The sequence below is a fragment of the Gavia stellata genome, chromosome 6 (assembly GCF_030936135.1).
Source record: "Gavia stellata isolate bGavSte3 chromosome 6, bGavSte3.hap2, whole genome shotgun sequence".
Lineage (NCBI taxonomy): Eukaryota > Metazoa > Chordata > Aves > Gaviiformes > Gaviidae > Gavia > Gavia stellata.
Window position 1 is genome coordinate 23,010,872 of NC_082599.1, and position 12,713 is coordinate 23,023,584.

The window sequence follows — 12,713 nt, forward strand, 5'->3', positions numbered from 1 at the left end:
GCAGCATATTGGAAAGGTTAAGAAATATATAATGTATTTTTCTTAGTGGCTAAGCTGTTTATAGCCTGAAGTTTCCATTGTATTTATTCTTCCTATAATACAAAATCCTGGAGACATACCATGTAATTTTAATTGTGGCAACTACACCAGCTAAGAAAATGAAAGGCAGCTCTTTGTGAATATTTAATCTAGAGAGAAGCAGATAGAAGCCACAAAAATGTTTAAGTATCTGTATGGGTTAATTAAATGCTGTCCATGCTTGACAGACTGAAAATCACTTCTGTGGCCAAATTTGCAAAATAAGCTGTAAAGAAAAAAAGCAACCAGAAGGATAAGTTGTGCTGCCCTAAGATTTTTCTCCACTATGTTATCACTTATATTTACAAAGAGAAAAGTTAGCCTTTTAAAACCAAAGCAATTAAATGCTTTCAGTATGAGCTACCATTCTGCTATTATTATCAACTATTAGAGATAATTGAAATCCCATAATGAGTATATTTCACTGAAGATGACCTTTTCTAAAAATTGAACAATCTCCTTTCTCTTTTCAATTTCCCTTTTATGTTCTTTTCCCTGCTCTGCGCTTTTCCCTGTTAGTGGGTAGCTGAAGGTTCCTTACAGCACTGGGTGCCCACAGAAGTCTCAGGCAGAACTTCCGTCACATGTTACTGGGACACAAAAGTTTGCTGCTGTAAATAAGAAGTGAAGGAAGCTGCTCTGCTGCAAGCACCTATATTGCAAGCAGATAGCAGGTTCTGGAACAGTACAGGGAGAGCATAACTGCCTCCCAATGAATCATTTTGGTAGTATTGCTCCTAAACACCATCTTTGCCATTGTAAAGGTGAACTTTGCTTATTGGATAGAGGGAATTGTCGGGTATGAGAGCCCTGTAGAGCTGGTGCTGAACAATGTGGGAAACTTCATCTGTCTTAATATCCGCTCCTGCACCTTTATGATTATGCTCAACAGACTGTACATGTCATCGCTAAAGTAGATGCATATCTGTCACAGATAGTGAAATGGAAAATGAGACGTCAGCAAAATCTTGAAATGTAATTAAAATAATGATCTTTATTATTTTGTATTAAATTGCCAAATCATTTTTGTTATGGCCCTGCAGCTGAAGGAAATCTTGTTTGTTCATTGGTTTAACCTGATAAGCCTGAAGGGCATGTCATTAGCTTCAAGTAAACATAAGTTCAAGGAGGTGAAATGGCCTGATTCATATTTAAAAATAGACAGAAAAATCTGATTAGAAAAATTGTCAGATGATAAATTAATCAGACTGCCAAAAATTTGATTGCCCAGAAGCCTGGTTAAAATGCAAATTTTGTCTGATCAAGAATCCATCAGGTTTTCTGCTTGCTAGAAAGAGACAGCAGGGAAGATGAGTATGTGTTCCTTTGACATACAGCACAGTAACATTAAGCAGCTGCTCAGAGGAGTCAGTCAACGGAAAAAAGCATAGAAAGTAAGAATGAGACTGAGACTCCCTGAGCCTGGGGAAGCGAATAGTGCTTAATCATCTGAGCAAAAGGACTGAAGGAGGAGAGCTTGAGCCAAGTTGTGCTGGTGGTTAGGGAGTAAGAACTGCTGAACCTTTGACTGAATGTGATTGTATCTATCTTACCTGGAAAGTAAAAACTGGGACTGGGCTTTTTAATTCCAACCAACCAGATGATTAAAAGCCATCTATTTCTGACAGAGAGAGCAGCAGTGCAGCCTTCCACCCAAGGTGGAGCTAGCAGGGCAGCATCCTGTAAAGCAGATGGCTGCCTGCTTACTTGCTCAGGAATTGACATCAAAGAGAATAATTTTGTTCCAGACTCTGTCAGCATGTGATCTTTTTTTTAATCTTGAAAGTTGCTGCAATACAAATAAGTGATAAATACTGTTACAAATAAAATGTTTATAAATATAATTGTTATAAATAACCTATTTATAACAGTAGGATACCAACATGAGCTTAAATTCTGCTGAAATTTTTTTATGCTTGTGGTGTCTCAGTGTAGCTAGAGAAATATGAACTGCCCCACAATTCACTTTTAATTACCGTGAGAAGGTAAGACAGGACAAGAGGAAATGGCCTCAAATTGCACCAGGGGAGGTTCTGGATATTAGGAAAATTTCTTTACTGAGAGAGTGGCGAAATACTGGAATAAGCTGCCCAGGGAGGTGGTGGAGTCACCATCACTGGAGGTGTTCAAAGAACGTGTGGACGAGGCATTGTGGGACATGGTTTAATGGGCATGGTGGTGTTGGTTGATGGTTGGACTTGATGATCTTACAGGTCTTTTCCAACCGTAGTGATTCTGTGATTCTGTGATACCACATTTTGAAAATAAGGACACCTCCAGATTCCTGTCAGCCAGCCAAATTTCAGCCTATCCTTGACTTGGACAAATATTATCCAGTGTGAAATTATTAAATGTATACAACGTTGAAAGAAAGGTCTTCTGGTTTAGTACCCATGCGGTATAGCTTTTAAGCACATGCTTTGCTCATGTGTTCATCCACTAATTAAGTGTTAAGAATAATGTCAGTAATGAAAAAAGCGGAGATAGGTTGCGTCTGGTTTAGTTAAAACGCACCAGAATAGAAAAATATAGATTAAATCAAATTAGAATTTATGTTAGATTTCAAATCAAATGAAAAATTATTTACAGATCTAGAAGGGTTTTGTTTTGTTTTTCCACAGCAGAACTAGCCTGTTGAAGAAAGAGAATAATTTCAATCTCTGGCTATTTCAAAATATGATTAAGATAATATAATTTAGAACATATCTATGTTCAGATTAGCAGTGAATTTGTCCCATGAAGATACTGTTTAGACCCAGGCTTGGTTAGCTTAGGAAGCCTGAAGAGGTGCAGGTGGGGTAAGTGTGAGCAGTTCTGGGGTATTCAAATGAAGGAGTCCTCCTTTAGATCAGGCACTAGCAGTCCAGCTTACCCAGGAGAATTTTGTGAGCCTATGATACTGTATAATAAATGTCATAGACTCCCAGTCTGAAATCAGGCTGAAAAAGCTGATGCAGAAGGTGAAATACATACACAGAGGACTAAGCTATTGGCTTATTTTGAATATAACAAGCAGTTTTCCTACTATACAAAAAATATCAATAACATATTTTATTGTTTTAATTCTAGGGTGACGATCCTAAGGAGACAATTTGTCTATCTGCTGTCTATCTCAGCAGTTCGGTGTTGGATTTGGTCTGATGTGATTTTGTGAGCATTAAACTGCATTATTACAATAGAGAAATATTTTACACTTGGGGAGAAAAGTCGCACAGTGACTGCTACATTTATGAGTTTTGAGTAATCATTTTTTAAAATACAAAATAGCATTTATTTGGGAAATTCTGAAACTCCTGATTATCGATTTAATCGTAGCAAAGCACAATCTCAGGATAGTGGCAATATGTGACATTCATCATGTTTTGCCTCTTACAGTATCATTAAAACATTTTGACATGAGATCTCTGGTTTTGTTAATATCACGTAATACAGGCAATAGTCTCTGTATGGTAGCTGCATGAGTTGGCAGTGAACATTTTCAATTAAGAACTTGATCCTGTAAACACTAGCATTTGTCTACATGAGAAAGGTGATGAGAAGAGCTACAGAGGACTAATTAATTCAGAGCCATGTGATTCTTAGTTTGTCCCAGGGTGCACAGATGAAAAATTCTCTCAGGTTAGAGACAGTCAAGTGGTTTATGGGCTTTCATTTTGTGGGCAATAGATAATGCTGTGGATGTGAATGATGTTAATTTTGTGAACAAGAAGGACCAGAGCTGTATAACTGTTTTTAAACCCCTTTTCTTCCTTCTGTTCCTGTCTAAGGTCCAGCTCAGCTCCAAATGAGGACAATAAACTAGGTTCCATGCTGCAATCCTCAGAGTCCTGGTAGGGCATGGCTTTGCACACATTCCTGCAATCCCAGATCTGTATCTCAGCTGACATAAGAGATGGACAATTCATTAGAAAAATGATTGGGACCAAACCTATCATTTCTTCTATTTCTTTTTCACCTAGCATAGCTAGGTGACTTATCTGTGACTACAGATAAGGAAACTGCACTAAACATTATTCAAAGAAAGTTCCTCTTACAGTCAACCCCAAGGTCTTCTCCTGTACCAGGACATATGAGAAAAGAACCTGCAGTCACTTACTTAATTTAAAACCCATGCAGTTCTTGTGCTTTAAGTTTCCATGTGGTCCAGGAATACCTGTGGAGCAACATCTTGCAACAAGAGAAAATGAAATATCAACCCAATGGAAAGAATCACATTAACGTTTACAGGAGCTATGACAAGCAGTTGTTCCCCTAGCTATGGCTGTTTGTATGTTATTTATTACATGTTTTACTGCAGAAAAAAAAAAAAACAACCAAAAAAACCCCAAAAACCCCCCAAAACTTGTAATGACTTTCAGTGGTTTTTTTGAGAGTCTATTGAATGATCAGTTCAAAGATAGAGTGTCCTTCTTCTTCTTTTACAGTCAGATACTATTGGGTATTTTGCTTACTAAAACTCCTTTTGCCACTGTAGCATTAAATCCCCAGTCAACTGATTTAAAGAGCATTCAATATTCCACTCATTGAGGATTATATCTGAAAAAAATAATTAATTACTTAAATTAATTGAACCTTTTAAAATAAGGTTCAAAAAAACATTGATACTTTATAGGAGCACCTCTATATTGTTGTAATATTTGAAAACTTACCTTGCAGCAGTTTTATAATCACATAAATAATCCATTTCCAAGATAATGATATCAGAATCCAATACTACTCCTACCCAAGTAGAAGTGTCCATAAATCCTGGCGGCATATACCAGCAATAAAGTCAATTTTTTGCAAAATAAGGTTTTTAAAAAATATAGTGCTTAGGGGAATTGAATGACACCACTAATACACAAGTGGACCTCTGAATATCAGTAGGGCTTTTAAAAGAAACAAAGACATCAGAATTGAGTTGATGGGTACATCTGTGTTACCAGCTGGTGACTGAAAGAGGCGAGCACAAGGGTTTGATTTACTGTGATCTGTTACGGTTCCAGCACATGTCCACATTTTGTCTTCACCAGCCAATTTGTGCCAGTTTCTGGCCACAGGCACCTGCTGCTCGTGTGCAGAGAGCTGGCGGCTGCAAGACCCTGCATCCATGTTACGAGCGTTATGGATGATTGCCTACTGCAAGAACCTAGTTATAGATCAGAGTCAGATTTGCTCCCAGAAGAGCTCCTCCTACACCATAAATCACTCATGTAGACTGTCCCTGAGTGTTTGGAGCTGGAAGCTGTGCAAAGTGATGTACTTGTCCTTTGGGTGACGCAAACAGCCTAGGATGAGGAGACCCATGTCGTATTTCATCCAGAGAGACAAAGACGCACCTGTGTTCAGGCAAGGACTGTAATTTATTCCAGGCTAGTGTAGTGCAATGAGATGATCTTGGCTGTATATCAGCTACGTGGTTTGACTTGGAAAAATTCATACATCTTTTAGAGATTGAGAGGATCTTGCGTTGTATCTAGAACAATTGCAAGTGCTTTGTGTGTATGTAGAGGTGATGCAAATCATTCATTGCTCAGATTAAATTCAATGAACTATGCAGCATGAGTAAAGTGGCAAAACCTGGTTGCGTGTAAGTAGAAGATGTGGAGAGGAGAAAATGAAATTTATTTGCAGTGGAGGAGCAACGTTTTTCAAAAGTCTTTGTTAGTTAGCACCGTATTGCGTTATCTCAGTGAATAAATGTATACAGTGTACCATAACACACCATAAAGAGCTGAAGTTACTGTGTGTCTGGACTATTTCTTTGTTATGTATAACACACATGTGTTAGTAACTGGAAAGGTTATTGAAATACATTTAAGAGAAGTTGAGCCGAAAAGAAGAAACCTATTCTAATTTCCTTGACCAAAGGAGGTCTTAACTGAAAGAGCGTGACGTAGCACTCAGAAATGAGAGCAAATGGAAAGCTCTGTAACATGGACCGACACTGACTTTTTAGTGCTCTTTCAGCAAAGTTTAAACTTGCCGTTGACCTGAAGACCTGATTCTCTATGCTCTCAAAGCTCTCAGTGATTTGTGTGGAGCACATGACTGACAAGAAATGTGTGGAGGAATTGTTAACCTTTCCTACCCTTTCCTAAAAATACTCTTAACTCCTCATGGAATAAAAATATGCTCTATTAGACTTTAGATTAAGAACCTATTTTTAATGTAGCTTTCTCAGGCCTTGCTCCAGACATGAAGTTATTATGAGATGTTAGTTGCATCCACCTCACTCCACAGGAGTGCAGACCTTGTACTCGTCTTTATTATAGCTACTGCTGCTGTGTGCTTGGTGGCTAGGTCACATTAGTTTGTGCACAGGCTGGGCAAGTTAATAGCAGCATTTGTGACAGGGTACAGTTAGATTGATCGAGACTTGCTGAAGTACACTCACTGTGGGAAAAGATGTTTGCTTGGGTAGCTGAATAAATTATTTCTCATTTATTTTACATCTGTGATTTCTCATTTATTTTACATCTGTGCCAGGTTAATGGTGAGTAAATGGATTTTGTACCTGGCTGGGAATGTTTATGACACTTTTGCAAGACCTAGCCAAGTGCAGTTTTGATTAAGGATTCTTGACCAAAGGTTAGGAAGGGCCTTTCAGTTCCCTTTACTTCACATGAGGAATAATAATTTTCAGGGTTTGTGGGCCTCCAATGCCGTCACATGCTGTGGAGTGAATATTGAGATTAAATAGTTTTCTAAAGATAGAAACACTGACAACGTGCTAATAGTTCCACTGTACCTTTGCAGAGGCTGACAGTGTCCTTGCACATGACTGCTTCACAGCATCGTTAGATTAAAGCCTGCTTGGCTGCTTTTATTCCTTTTTCTCCTCTGAATCTTTAATGTTGGATCTTCCTTTAGGATCCAGTGCTGCCCTGAGTTGGTAATTTCTCTTCTCCCTGTGGGGCATTATGTAGTCCTTTTTAGTGTCTGTTAGGGAGTTTGTATGGCTATGAATCAAATGCTGCTATGCTTGCAGCATAGTAAAACATACTTCAAATGGCTTGGTTTACATCTCAAGGAAGGCAACATGGTGGGATATTCACATTGCCTAACTGGAGGTGCTAAATTTGGGCTGTAGCTCCACAGTGACTTAAGCTGTAATGGCTGGCTGCGCAGTCCAGTCCTTGTTCTTGCACTCCACCCCTTCCTTTGTGCCATCTCTGGCTCCTGTCTGATCTTACATTGAGCTGTTCTGGCACACTGAGCCGGCAAAAACCTGACATGGCAACAAAAAGAGGAAATTGTTTCATGCCAACAGAGCCAGGGGAATTTCAAAGTCAAAGCAAAGGAGGAGGTGAGACCATGCAGGTGGGACTGTAGGGATACAGTGGGGGCCGTTTGTTATCTGATGGCTGTTGGACAGGCCCAATGGTCCCCTGAACCCTCAGTCAAGACAGGGGTCCTCCCCAGTCAGAAGGGAGAGATGAGCTCATCTCTCCTGCAGGAGCTCATCCTGGTGGGCAGAAGCCCGTCTCTCCTCGCAGTGACAGAAGGCACCTAAGGACTCTAGGTACCTACACTGGTTGATTGTTGCTCCTGCTTCTCTCTTTCCCATTACAGTCATTTTAACAAGCTGTCCACTATCTGCAGGTTCTGAAATGATAACCATAAAAAAAACCTTTGACTGTAAATACTATTTCTCAGTTCACTGATAGTAAGCTTGCATAAACTTACTCGTTATTCAGCACACCTATGCATTCAGTCTCTGCTAATCCCAGCATCTCAAACAGCATCTGCAGAGAACAGAGGTGCACAAGGTCTGGCAATTTTGAGGCCAGTTAATCTCACTTTGATTCTCTTTCCTTTGTACAGTAGTGAGATGTCTGACCATACTGCCATGCCTGAGTCAAGATGAAATTCTCTGTCGTGTGTGATTCAGGAAAAGAAACTAAATGATCTAGGTGACCTGGCACCTTCTGTGGGCTCCCCAAACTACTAGAAAAAAATAATCCTGTTGTTCTGTATTATTTGATTTTATGCAGTGCAGGTATCTGGATTGGTTAATTGGTCTGGGTTAATTGATGACTTAGACCTTGACCCTGCACAGACTCCATGGTGGAGCTACAGCCTGAGACAGCAATCTAGGTTTAAAAAACATTTGACCTGGAGATCTTTCTCTGTCCTGTCACTTGCTCTCATGTGATGAATCTGTGGACTGAGATCCTGAAAATCCATGCAGTAGCTCCTCCAGGGACTCTCAGGTCCACAAAGCACATGTCCACTTGTGTACAGGAGTCTGTGTGAGATCAAGCCCAAGGAATATTCTGTGGAGTGCTTATTCTGAAACAGCTTTATTTCAAACAGCTGATAGCCACTTGTTGCGCACTCTGAAGCTGTAGACTTCTTACGCATGAGCTTGTTAGTTAAATATATCTTACTCTGAAATATTCACAGTCAGGTAATCCTTCATCTTGTGGTACTTCAGCAGCTTATCTCTTTTATCTCTGGGTCTGCTAGCCAAGAACAGTGACAAAGGGATGTGTATTTACCATATAAAGCTTGGCTCTCTTGATTTTAAATTCTGTCATTTTAGGCAGGAACATCATCCTTCTCTGAATTTCTGGACAGCCAAATTTCAAAGGCTGCTGATCTCTCAGGGTACTCTGGAGAGATCATTTGGGGCTTTCAACTACAGAGCACAGCAAGTGGGCAGATTTATATTTATTAAGCTTTGTTCCAGATTTTCATATAGTGTTTCTTAATTGGCTCTAAGTTATCATAATGGTCAAGTAGAGCAGGAAACGATCTGCAGCATGCCACTAAACAAAGGAACTATTGCTGTTATCTAGCGGTCTCCTTTCATAAAGTCGCATTTCAGAATACCTTCCTATTCCGGGAACACCAACTCACCAGGGGAATGACCCCAGGGTACTGGGTTACCGTGCACTGGTCTGGCTGGAGTAGCAGCCTGTCGGTATGCTCTCGGTGGCAAGCAAATTCAAGTAATACGACAAAAGCTTAACCCAATGGGAGTACATCAGCTTGGGTTTGCCATACACCAAGGAGCTCCACACAGTAACTAAACTTTTTACTGTGATATGTGGTAATTTACACCCCTCTGTGTGTGCAGTAACTGCCCGTCGGTGCAGGTGTTGGCAAATACTGGTTTAAGGATGGAAACAGTCCAGCTGTGCTTCTTTATTGCAAATGCCAGAACTGCTGGAATTTTTTTTTAGCCCCTGTGGTTAAATATGAGGAGTGGCATCCTTGCATTGCCATCAAATAAACAGTCAAATCTGTCTTTTGCTAAATGCTGATGTAGCTTCAGCAATACACCGCCACATCGGTGTTTGTTGCTGCACCTGGTACTGTTGTGTCTTGTCTTTTTCTCATCCCGCTTTTCTCCAGTGAGGGAGAAAGCTCAGACATTTGCTTGATGGAAGTATTTAATGATCCCACCATGAATTCATGGTATCATGGCAAGAGGCCAGCAGAATGAATCATGCTAATGGTTGTGACAGGATAGTCTAGTCTATGACAAGATTGCTGGTTTTAAATTCTTCACTATTCATTTTAGTCCCTGATAAGAGGAGATTCTTCACAGCAAGTCTGTAGTTCAACAACCTGCTAGGCTTCTCAGCTCTTGGCTCAGCTGTCAGGTGATTCCCTAAAAACACCTCCTTCTTGGTGTATTTATTGTTCATACTTATGGTACAAACCCATTCTTAAATTCTTGTGAAATTGAAGTATAATAGCTGAAATTTCTGCATGTTTTACATGCAAATTTTATATAGTAGCTTCATATGTATTATGTTAATATTCTTAATATTTAAAATATTAATTATATTTTATGCTGCCAGAGTAAACTGCGGAGGAAGTTACATAATGTCACCTAAAAAAACAGTGGTACAACCCCAAATAATTTTTAAGGGTATTGGACTGATTTGTAGAAGGTTTTTTTCATTAGCCATTTGGACCCTTGCTTCTGAGATTTACCTTTCTAAGGTGGATCTAAGAGGCTACCACTGCTTCTGCTTTAGTTCAAGAACTACAAATGAGAAGATAGGTGAACTGAGAGGTTCTTACACAGGGCTGCTCCTAAGGGATGGCAAATACATATTTTTTCTTTTCAGAGACTGTTCCATGTGTCAGAATGTAATATCATAAAGTTTTCACAATAGCTTTTGCCCAGAGGTTTCAACGTCTCTGAAGATGTGTATTGTTTGCATTCATTTTGGTTCCATTCTTTTCAATGCAATTGTCCAAGCAGAGTTTATCCCCCTTGGAGCTGGTATAATTGTGCTCCTCCATATGCGCCAAGCTCTGTGTGAAGCTGCTAGTGTAGGCTCTGCTACTGCTGTTTCCAAAAGGTTATTTCAAATTCTCTTAACACTGAACTTTTAGTTACGTTTTCAGATGTGAACTTGATATTGTCTTGATTGAGTAGAATGTGTGCAGTGTAACATAGAAGTGTCTCTGCGCAGGATTTAGGAGGAGGCACGGAAAGCCCCTCAACCAGGTGTGTGCTTTTATTACAGAAAACCAAGATGAAGTTGTATTGTTGAGTCATCTGTTATGGCTGATTTAATTTGTACTTTGTTTTCATGTTTTAAGTGCCTAATGATTTTTTGTCAAGGAGGCAATGGTTTTACTGTTATAACACATACTTAGAATTCTGCACTTGTTACCTGTTCTGTAATAGAGTATTTTTGCAGTTTCTGTTTGGAAATAAAGACTTATTAGGCATAATTGTGATTTTTTTTTCCTTTTTGAATTCCTGAGACTTAACAATCAAAAGTATTTCTTCTAAGGCACAGCAATGTAGAAAATGCATTAGTCTGATTCTTCTACAGCAGTTTTAGCAATTGTCAGTAGAAATATGGGCAGTTCCTTAAAACTGTACAAGGGAAAAAGCAAGCTATGCTTAAAAAAAGGTATGGGGGTTTGGGGCATTGATGCATGTATAAATATGTATTCCTTAAATAATACCTTCATGTTGTTTCAATCTTTTGCATTCCTGTATGGCCACACAGTTAACCATCTTCTTTTGTTACTTCTGGTGACTTGAAATATTTTCTTAATTATTTATTGAAGAAGAATCAAACAAGGAAAGGAACCAAACAAGAAACAAAAATTGTTACATTTTTTTCACTAAAAACAGCTATTAAACTTGAAAACTATCTCTAAAAGTAACTGGACACTTTGAAAACAGTGACTAAGTGAAAATGTTAAAACATGTTAATGATGCAAAAGTTTTTCGTACACAATACTGACCACGACTATGTGTCTAGTACAAGTCCATCTAGTAGCCCTTTAGATATGTTTCAGTGGCTTGTTTATGTGGGTTTTTTCCTTAAAAAGGTTTTGGTTGTAGGACACATACACAGATACTTGTAGTGAACAAATTTCAAACAGATGAAGTTCAGAGAAAGCATTTTCCCTCAAAGCATTTACTTTTTGCTTTTGGCCATATAGCTTCTGTGCTGCTTACTGTGACTTCTCCAAATAGAAGCTGACTGTCTCATCAAATCAGGTCAAAAATGTACCTGCAGCTGTTTTGTGATGTGGACTATTATCCTTTAGGGCCCTCTAGGGACTGAACTTTAGTTGCCAAATTTTACTGCAGCCAGAACAGAGGATTAGAACTGAAAGTTGTTATTTGGCCTCACAGACCAACAAGTGGCTTCTTCCCAAAGATGAAGATCTGGGTCTTTGTGGCCTCTCTCCTTCCCACAGCGTGTCAGTCTTTCATATATGATCAAAAGCAAAGGGTTTCTTTTGTTCGCTGTGCTAACAGCTGGAATTGTATATATGAATGATGCAGATGCAAATGCAGATGCAGATGCTCATAATCTGAGCGATTTCTAAAGCAGAAGTGTGATTGCTACTGTGGAAAGAGTGTCTTAGAATGAGCTTAGCAATCTCAAATATTTAGCTGATGAACAGCTAAACATTGAAAGAGCAGCACTGCCTGGTGATTAGGACTGCTTGGTGCAAGTACAGAGTAAGTGAGTGCTGCCCCAGACAAAGCATTGCCTCTTCCTCATCCCTTGCTCAGAAGGGGAGCAGTCTGGAAAACACTGGCTGGGGAAGAGGAGAGCGGGAGAGAAGCAGTTATGCACTAAGGTTATGCCTGTCAAACAGTTGTAGTGCCTCTGGATCACACCAAGCACAAACAATCCTCCTAGGGGCAGAGCATCCACCATCAAGATGGCACTCCTGCTATGGGAAACACATGGTCCCTGGTGCTAGAAGGGCTTAAGAAGGAATTTTCCCAGGAGCAACAAAATTGTCCAAGACCAGATTAGGTTCTTCTTCTGCCTCAAAATACTGTTAGGCAAAAGTGTCACATGAAGATGTTGCAGCATAAGAGGACTGGATTAGTCCAGGAGAAAAGAATGGCCAAAGACTAGTCCACAAGCTGAAAGCCATGGCAGTGGGCTAGGGGAGCTGGGGTCATGGCCATATCACAGCCAGAAGCTGGAAAAATGTACATATGGGCTGAGGAAGACCATCAGCATTTTAAAACGAAAGGGGGAATCGCCTCCTCCTCAAGGATCCCAGTATGCCCATGTTCTGGTATCTAAATGTGCCTGGGTTTGGAGATAACATGTAAGTTTTCAGCTTCCATCCTGTGTCAAGTGCCTGTGTCATCCTCACTCTGTGGCCAGAGCCAATTAATAGTGAATACGAGTGTTAAG

General features: G+C 39.7%; 1 protein-coding gene across 1 annotated transcript in view; it reads left to right on the top strand.

Moving 5' to 3' along the window:
* Positions 1 to 4,151, top strand: part of ST8SIA6 (ST8 alpha-N-acetyl-neuraminide alpha-2,8-sialyltransferase 6) — a 42,290-nt gene extending 38,139 nt beyond the window's left edge. The window contains exon 9 of the mRNA XM_059818729.1: positions 3,148 to 4,151. The gene's annotated coding sequence lies outside the window, so the exon portion shown is untranslated. The remainder of the gene's footprint in view (positions 1 to 3,147) is intronic.
* The last annotated feature ends 8,562 nt before the right edge of the window (positions 4,152 to 12,713 follow it).